The sequence below is a fragment of the Schistocerca americana genome, chromosome 8 (assembly GCF_021461395.2).
Source record: "Schistocerca americana isolate TAMUIC-IGC-003095 chromosome 8, iqSchAmer2.1, whole genome shotgun sequence".
Taxonomy (NCBI): Eukaryota; Metazoa; Arthropoda; class Insecta; order Orthoptera; family Acrididae; genus Schistocerca; species Schistocerca americana.
The window spans coordinates 144803360-144812371 of NC_060126.1; the positions used below are offsets into that span (position 1 = coordinate 144803360).

Sequence of the window (9012 nt, forward strand, 5' to 3'; positions counted from 1 at the left end):
ACCCATCCGTTCGAAAATGAGCCCGCCATTCCCAACAGGATTGGAGTTTACATTAAAAACACTCCAGCGAGCAAGTCACTTTGCACTGAACGATGTTATCTGCTAGTTTACATTGGTAGCGATCAGCAGTCAGTTACAATTTGTCGATGTCATTTGATCTCTATAGATTCAAGTAGTCCACATCAGCCACCTCGCCGAAAGTCTCATTGGGGTTCGCATAGGTCAACGACTGTTACCTGTCGCTCTTGGCAGTCTGCCTCACTGACCCATTCGTGAAACTAAAATGGCATCTGATTTTCTCAGCTGGATTTATTTGGAACTGTAGTCCAGCAGAGCAATTACGGCAGATTTTTCTTCGCGAAGTTAAAATTTTACGCCCAACGTGGGGCTCGAACCCACGACCCTGAGATTAAGAGTCTCATGCTCTACCGACTGAGCTAGCCGGGCTACGATTGTGGGTAAACTCATTAAAGTTATTAATATTTAAAATACCAGATCAGCTTGCATACAACTGTCGTTCTTCTCGTAGATAAGGGTTATTTCTTCTACGTCTTGTCTTGTCCTATCAAACGCGACGTCGGATTAAATTTCTCTAAAATGACTCAGCATTGGTTCACTATCGCACTCGGCTCCGTCTATCACACGCTCACACCGCTTTCCTTTCCTGACGGCGGACAGTTTAAATTAGGTAACTGTCCCTCCTCCTTCTCCGGTAGATCTATCGTACAAGTCTCGGAAAATAATAGAGTATTTACAATAAGCAGCAAGGCTCACAAGACTAACTACACAATTTCATATCTACCGAAGTCATGTAATTGATAGCAAGAACCTTTTTGGGTTATTTGACAGTCGTTTTCTGTTAAATCAAAGATAGTATAGCATTTCGGGCCGGGAGAGAGTTTTAGTATTTCTTACGGATGTGTAACCCTCGAGCATGAAAACCGCTTACAACAGTGGAGGATTTTTGAAGCCATTATCCCGTCACACATGATGAAGGAATGTCGTTAATGCAGAATTAACTGATATCGGACCAACGCTGTCTGTTGTCCGATAATACCGCTACGAAACAGCAATTCCACACACAAAATTTATGTGTAATAATATTTTATGTTATTAAACAGGGAATTCCTTCAAAGGCAATTATTTAATATCATTTCAGTTCTCAAGGCGTAACACCAGGGATGAACTTTGGAGGTGCGGCCTAAAGCAAGCTACCGTTCCTCGATGACAGCGAACCTATTTAGAACGACACTCACGACAGAATATGAATACGTCTACCTACCCGATTACACAATTTCAAACCATGCAAAAATTGAAAGAGAATTGTTGAAAGCATAGGCCTCTTATGCTGATCTGAAATTCTGAAATCAGCAATCGATTTCCCTCTCACATTTAATTTTTTGCTTATGAATCTACTCCATTTACAGATCTCTTCGCTGCTCGAATAACAAGGAAACATCACCATCTTGAGCTCATATTTTAAGAAGAAAAAGGCACACTAGGAAGACATTATCCCCAGCAATCGATCCTGTGTGAAAATTTGGACCATAATTGCGACAGTACACAGTTACTACCTAAACGTTCAGTTTTAAAATATGCGCACCTACCTGTCACTTGCTCCGCGCCACAGTCAGCCCTTTATTCTGTAGCGCGAAGTACTGTATGCTAGTGTAAGAGGTTGTGAACTACTGTTTAGAGTTGGTACCATGCTTTGTTCATTGCGCCAAAGTGTGCGGTTTGTAACTTGTGACTTGTATCACAGATCTCTCTGCTTTGAACATTTTTGTGTTGCGATGAACGAGTACAGTATAAATGAATGAAACAAATGTGTGCGTCTTTACAGAAGTGGCGTAGCGCTATTTCATTATTAACATCGGTGTTGCGCGTTTTTTCTTTGGGCTGTAAAAGACACACCGTTAAACGGACGTACATTTTCAGGAGTTGCACCGCTCTTCAAAGTGACTGGCTTGATTAAACCGTAAATCGAAAACTAGTAAATCCTTCAGTTGCTTAGGTTTATTCATTTTGATTTTGAGACGCGTATTGCGAGAATATTGTTAAAATACTGTACGTCTGTGTGTGGGAGGTAGACATCTTACAACGTGGCACTCCATCCCTTCCGTTCCTCTCGCACTCGATATTGCGGGAATAGGAGAGTTCTGGTTGTCGCGCTGTATACAGTGCTGCGGGCTCAGGCATTAGGCGACTGTAGTGGGAGCGACTAAAAGACAACCGGTCAGCAGGAAAGTTTAAAATCTGTACATGCAGAAGGTAATGACTGCGTACTGTCATAATTATGGCCAAAGTTTTCGCGCGGGGGGTCGATTGCTGGGGCTGTTGTCTTGAAAATGTGCTTTTATCTTCACAAAATATGAGGCAAGTTGGTGATTTTTCCGTGTAAGACGTAGTTCAATCTCTCTTCTGGAGTACGTCACATCGTTTACGTGATCGTTACATTTCATCTTTTTTTATATAACCCGTAAATATGTAAAGTCAGTATTATGGATGGTAAATGGGAGATTTAGGTTTACTGGAAGGGTTCTCGGAAGTGCAGTACTTCAAAAACAGGTTTTCCTATTGCCGAACACCTTTGAGGTCATGTTTATTGTTCTGACAAAAGAAGATTTCTTTCCGTTTTCAATCCATGCCTGTTTTCGTGCATTTTTTCGCCAAGTGGTCAAGAATCCTAACATACCTTTCCTGGTTATTGCAAGGTAATATCCTACAAGAATGCAATTTGTATTCCAGAAAATACCTCTACAGCAGATGAAATGGACTTCGCATTTTTTGTTTGAGACTACTGACTTCTGGCCATCGCTTTGACTGCTGTTTTATTTCTGGAGTGAGATAGACGAGCACTGTCTTATTCACAGCAACTGACAAGTACACAAAATGAAACGTATTCCATTTACAACGATCGAAACCTTGGTTCGAAATTCGATTTTGCATCTGTTACAGAAGCTTATCAAGAGACGTCAACTATGAAAAGACTTGCATAAGGCAGTAAGCCGCATGAATTTATACAAGAAATTAAGAACTTAGTCTATCCTTGAAAATTAAAAGTAGTAGTAGTAGTAGTAGTAGTAGTAGTAGTAGAAGTAGAAGTAGTAGAAGAAGACATACGCTGTTACATAACTGCCATGACTGCTGTAGATATTCAGATACTTGTGAACACGTCCTGCCTCGTCCTCCAATCACCAGATTATAGGATCGTCACTGATAACAAGTGCACAATGTAAACAGTGGTCCTGAATTAAAGGCCTTGGAACGTCCTCCTGTATTAAACAGGAACAAATATGAGTTACTATCGTTTTTGGAGTAGTTAATATTATTTATTTATTTATTTATCGCATGAGGAGATGAAAAAGTACTAGACAACAATTTACAATAAATACGCAAATTTCTACACAGATACACACTATCCCTAGTTCGTAATGGGTTCACAGGCCAAGGCCCAGGTTTGAAACCCAGTCGGACAAATTGTGAAGGCTTCCACTGATCCTTTGAATGCTGTGAGGAAACATTAAAATATTATATCATGTAATGTTTGCTGATTTTTGTTGCAGTCACGTTGAGGAGAAAACTTCCATCCCCATTGGTGCAGCAATGCTCCGCAACTGCCATTGTCAGTTATGATACGATTCAGTATGCATCAGTGTCTTGGCGGAGATGGAAATCAGCACGTCGTTCGCAGGGAGTTTTGCTTAGTTAATGACGCATCAAAGAAGTATGCTCCTGCCTGTAATTGCTCCAGTCATCATGCATGTTGAAATGACTCTTCTCCAAACTGATTAATGTGCTCCGTGATGGTATCCCAGACTTCAGTCGCTGGAGTTCCGATAATGATTATTCTGAATGAATTGGTAATTCAATTTATTTTATTGTTATTCTTTTTTATTATTCTTGTCCACACGTTCTGCAACGACTAAAAAATGGTTCAATGGCTCTGAGCGACCTAACTTCTGAGGTCATCAATCGCCTAGAACTTAGAACTAATTAAACCTAACTAACCTAAGGACATCACACACATCCATGCCCGAGGCAGGATTCGAACTGCGACCGGAGCGGTCGCTCGGTTCCAGACTGTAGCGCCGAGAACCGCACGGCCACTCCGGCCGGCTCTGCAACGACTCATTACTGAATGGTCGGTGAATATTACCAAGAACCGGTAGTGTGTTTGTGGGACGAATACACACCGTGATGAGGCGAAAAGCATTATTGAGCAGAATGTCAATTATTTTAGTGTGCGAACTATTCAGGAAGGTGGAGCGTCAGTACTCTGCGATTGAGGATGAAAGAGCTACGGCTGAACATTTGAGAACTGTTGTTCATGTTTATTTCTGGAGCATATTGTTCAGAGTTTTGATTTCAGCTGCCACGTTCCGGAAATGGATTTTGCATGTATTTTGGAGTGCTGCAGTATTGGAGAGTCTGATCTCTACATGTGATGTTAGATTCGTAATTTTTTGCTTGTTTATTCCGTGAGTGGAAGGTTGACACAACTAGTTTTCGAGTAATCGGTCGGAGAGAACTGTGTCCGTCGTATTCAAAAATTATCTTCAGGTCTGATGTTAGTATTGCAATTAAAGTTGTGTATAGTGTTTTGCTACATTCACATAGAAAGTTCTCATCTGTAGTAAATCTTGTGGTTTCTGAGACGCTTGGTTAGAATGGATAACTATACTGTTCAAGCATCGTTGTGTGATAGGAGAGAAACGTGTTTAAAATGTCATTTCGTCACTAAGAAAGTAGACGCCGCTTAAACGTCGTAACATGACCATAAACCCGCAGGCCCGTTAGCTCAGTTGGTTAGAGCGTCGTGCTAATAACGCGAAGGTCGTGGGTTCGATCCCCCCACGGGCCAATGTTTTACCCGTCAGTATCAGAATACGTCCACTATTTTAGATACTAGTGTATGTTGTTTTCGTACAGGAATCGACGGAAAACGTTTGAATTATTCTTCTTTTTCATTTTGTGTAGATTACGTAACGCATTATTTCTAACGATTGACAAATGTATCCTATTGACACTTCATATCGTGAAGTATGAAATAGGAACGTATTTCGTAATATGTACTTCATTCGAAAAAACGGGGTTGTTCTTGCTGTGATATGAATCGCACGCTGGTAATTTGAATGGTACTTGATTACTGACTGACCTGCTGGCACCCTGCCATGTCACTGTACGGTGAGCACTCTGGAGCCCTCGATCTTTTTCGTATGGTGTGCCGTATGTACCAATCTTGGAATGTGCGTATTTTGTCACTTGGGCCACGGCAACACCCACTGCGACGAATAAACGCACTCCTGCTACCCAGAGAACGTAGATACGTACACTTACTCAGTTTCTTGCACAGATTATCAGTCCCGTAATTTGCCGAGTTCTGCGATCTTCAATTACGACCATCTTCGAAACAACAAACCGTAGTGTTTGTCCAGAAATAGGTAAGCAACAAGTGAAAATAGCTACAGTGTTCCACTCACTCGTTTCATTGTTTATCTGACTTGACATAATCACCATAACCATCCGCAGAAGCAGAACGAAGGCTTAAAGCAATTCTCTCCACCCTCGCATATCTTGTTCCGAAAGTCTTTTTTTTTTTTTTTTTCAAATGTCCAACCTTCCTGTTGCGTGGCTGTGTAATTCAACAGTGTCTCTGTAATTTCCTGTGGTTTATTTCTATACCAGATTAGCGCCAACTGCTTTACTCGGGCAGACTATATGGCCAACAGACATCTTTTTTGTTTTTATTTAATCGAATTTTACTGTTGTTCACAAATTGCAACACCTTCCAAGGTTTTCACGCTAATTATAGCCAAATAAGGACGTTCTTTTGCGAATGTACTTCTGAACAAAATGCGATTCTGGTAGCTGCTGTCGTAAGTTTTAGTTAATCATGCCTTTTGCGATCTTATGGAGATATTTCCGTAGCAACTTTCATACCCTAACAAACATTTCTTTATAGCTAAAGCATAGATACGATTCCCTGTTCCACTCGTAACACTTCTCTATTATTTGCCGTAAGCTAAAGATCTGGTCCTGACAACCAGATCTTTAGCTTACGGCAAATAATAGAGAAGTGTTACGAGTGGAACAGGGAATTGTATCCATGCTTTATAGATCTAGAAAAGGCCGGGTTCCTAGGAGGAAGTCATTGTCTGTTCTACGAGATTATGGAACAGGAGACAAACTTTTGCAAGCAATTAAAGATCTTTACATAGATAGTCAGGCAGCAGTTAGAGTTGACGGAAAATTGAGTTCATGGTTCAGAGTAGTCTCAGGGGTAAGATAAGGCTGCAACCTGTCGCCACTGTTGTTCATATTATTTATGGATCATATGTTGAAAACAATAGACTGGCTGGGTGACATTAAGATATGTGAACACAAAATAAGCAGTCTCGCATATGCGGATGACTTGTGATGGCAGATTCGACTGAAAGTTTGCAAAGTAATATTTCAGAGCTAGATCAGAAATGTAAGGACTATGGTATGAAGATTAGCATCTCCAAAACGAAAGTAATGCCACTGGGAATGAGATATAAACGGATTGAGTGCCATATAAGAGGAACAAAGTTAGAACATGTGGACGGTTTCAAGTACTTAGGCAGCATATTCTCACAGGATGGCAATATAGTGAAAGAACTGGAAGCGAGACGTAGCAAAGCTAATGCAGTGAGCGCTCAGCTACGATCTACTCTCTTCTGCAAGAAGGAAGTCAGTACCAAGACTAAGTCATCTGCGCACCGTTCGATCTTTCTACCAATTTTGTTGTATGGGAGCGAAAGCTGGGTGGATTCAGGTTACCTTATCAATAAGGTTGAGGTAACGGATATGAAAGTAGCTAGGATGATTGCAGGTTCTAATAGATGGGAACAATGGCAGGAGGGTGTCCACAGTGAAGAAATCAAAGAAAAACTGGGAATGAACTCTATAGATGTAGCAGTCAGGGCGAACAGGCTTAGATGGTGGGGTCATTTTACACGCATGGGAGAAGCAAGGTTACCCAAGAGAGTCATGGGTTCAGCAGTAGAGCGTAGGAGGAGTCGGGGTAGACCAAGGAGAAGGTACCTGGATTCGGTTAAGAATGATTTTGAAGTAATAGGCTTAACATCAGAAGAGGCACCAATGTTAGCACTGAATAGGGGATCATGGAGGAATTTTATAAGGGGAACTATGCTCCAGACTGAACGCTGAAAGGCATAATCAGTCTTAAATGATAATGATGATGATGAGCTAACCGAGAAATAAAATATCAATTTTCATAAATTCAGCTTTAAATTTTTTAATGTAACTATATATTTTCTTAAAAATTTTGATCCCCTATTGCACTCCCTTAGGGGTTGAATTTCCAGAAACACTGAAATCATTTTTTTTTCCTAACCGAGGAGTCAAATACCAATTATTATGGATGTAGCTTTAAAAATATTTTAGCAGTTCTTTAGTAATTATTTATTTTCAAAAAACTTGCATCCACTATTTTAGCCTCTTAGTGACTGAATTTTCAAAAATGCTGAAACACGAATTTCTGTATTTCTGACTGAGAAACCAAATACCAGTTTTCGTAGTTCCAGCTTCAAAATTCCGTTTCATAAAGACTTTCATGCCCTATTTCACCCCCTTAGGAGTCGAATTTCGGGCAATCCTTTCTTAAACGATGCCTAATTCCTACAGTATAAGATCCACACCATCTCCAAATTTCACGTTTCTGTCCATAGCGGTTTGGGCTGGATTATGATGAGTCACTGAATCAGTCAGACCCTATTTCACCCCCTTAGAGGTTGTATTTCCAAAAACTGTGGAACACTTACTTTTTCATCTCTAACTGATAACCCGAACACCAATGTTTACAGATTTAGCATTAAAAATGCTTTCACAATGAACTATTTTCATAAAATGTTTCATCCCTTTGGGGCTGAACATCCAAATCAGTGACATGTGTATGTTTTACTTCTAACAAAGAAGCCAAATACAAATTTTCAAGGTTTAGCTTCAAAAACGCTTGCACAATGAACTTTCGACCCCCATTTCATCCCCATAGCTGTTGAATTTCCAAAAACAATGAAACACGTATAATTGTATTTCTAAATGAGAAGCCAAATTTAAATTTTTGTGGAATGCTTTCATAATAAAATATTTTCATATATCTCTTCCCCTATTTCATCGCCTTAGGGTTTCAATTTCCAAAAATAATGAAACCCGTAATTTTTTATCTGTAGCTGAGAGGTCAAAAACCAATGTTCATAGACATAACTTTAAAAATACATCAGTAGTTCTTTCATAATGATATACTTAAAAAAAAGCCCTCGCCCGCATAGGGTTAAATATCCAAAAATGCTGACACACGTATTTCTTCATTTATGACCGAGAACCCAAATACCAATTTTCGTAGGTCTATCTTCAAAACTGCCTTAACAACGAAATTTTTCAAAAAACTCTTCATCCCCTAAGGGTTTGAATTTCGAAAAATTCCTTCTTAAGCGACGCCTACTGTATAACATACACACCTTCTCCAAATTTCAAGGTTCTACCCTCAACGATGTGGGCTGGGCGATGACGAGTCAGCCAGTCAGTCACTTCGTCAAGATATTGCCTTTCATACACGGAGAACTTTACAATTCGCCACTCAAGGTAAATGTCTGTATCACATGCCTCATATTTCCATTTCTATTCTCTCCCAACAAAGCCGAAGGTCTCTACCCTTATGGTCACTAACTGCCATTACGTTGTAGAATTTTCTTTCAGATCCACGAAGAAATGTTATCACTGCCTTTACCTTGTAGATTACAAGTAGTCGCCCATACGCTGCTTAATCTCCTCTTGATTCTTCTCAGAAATTACCATATTTAGATCGCACTCTTGTGCAGCTTTCGTTTTTATGTGCAGTCCCCATAGAGTGTAGGCAGATTCTGTGAAAATTTCTTCTTATCTTACTGTCTGAATCTCCCTCAGCAGACACAGCCTTAACGAAACACTGTCCGTTTGAGTGAAACAGTTTGTGTTCCCCAATGAAAT

The 9012-nt window shown here is 40.1% G+C and overlaps 2 non-coding genes across 2 annotated transcripts; one reads left to right on the forward strand and one right to left on the reverse strand.

Annotated features, from left to right (window-relative positions):
• Window positions 1-374: 374 nt before the first annotated feature.
• On the reverse strand, window positions 375-447 carry Trnak-cuu. The gene has a single exon. It is a non-coding gene; the product is annotated as a tRNA-Lys (tRNA).
• Window positions 448-4790: 4343 nt separating this feature from the next.
• Window positions 4791-4864, forward strand: Trnai-aau. Its single transcript has one exon. It is a non-coding gene; the product is annotated as a tRNA-Ile (tRNA).
• Window positions 4865-9012: the final 4148 nt, after the last annotated feature.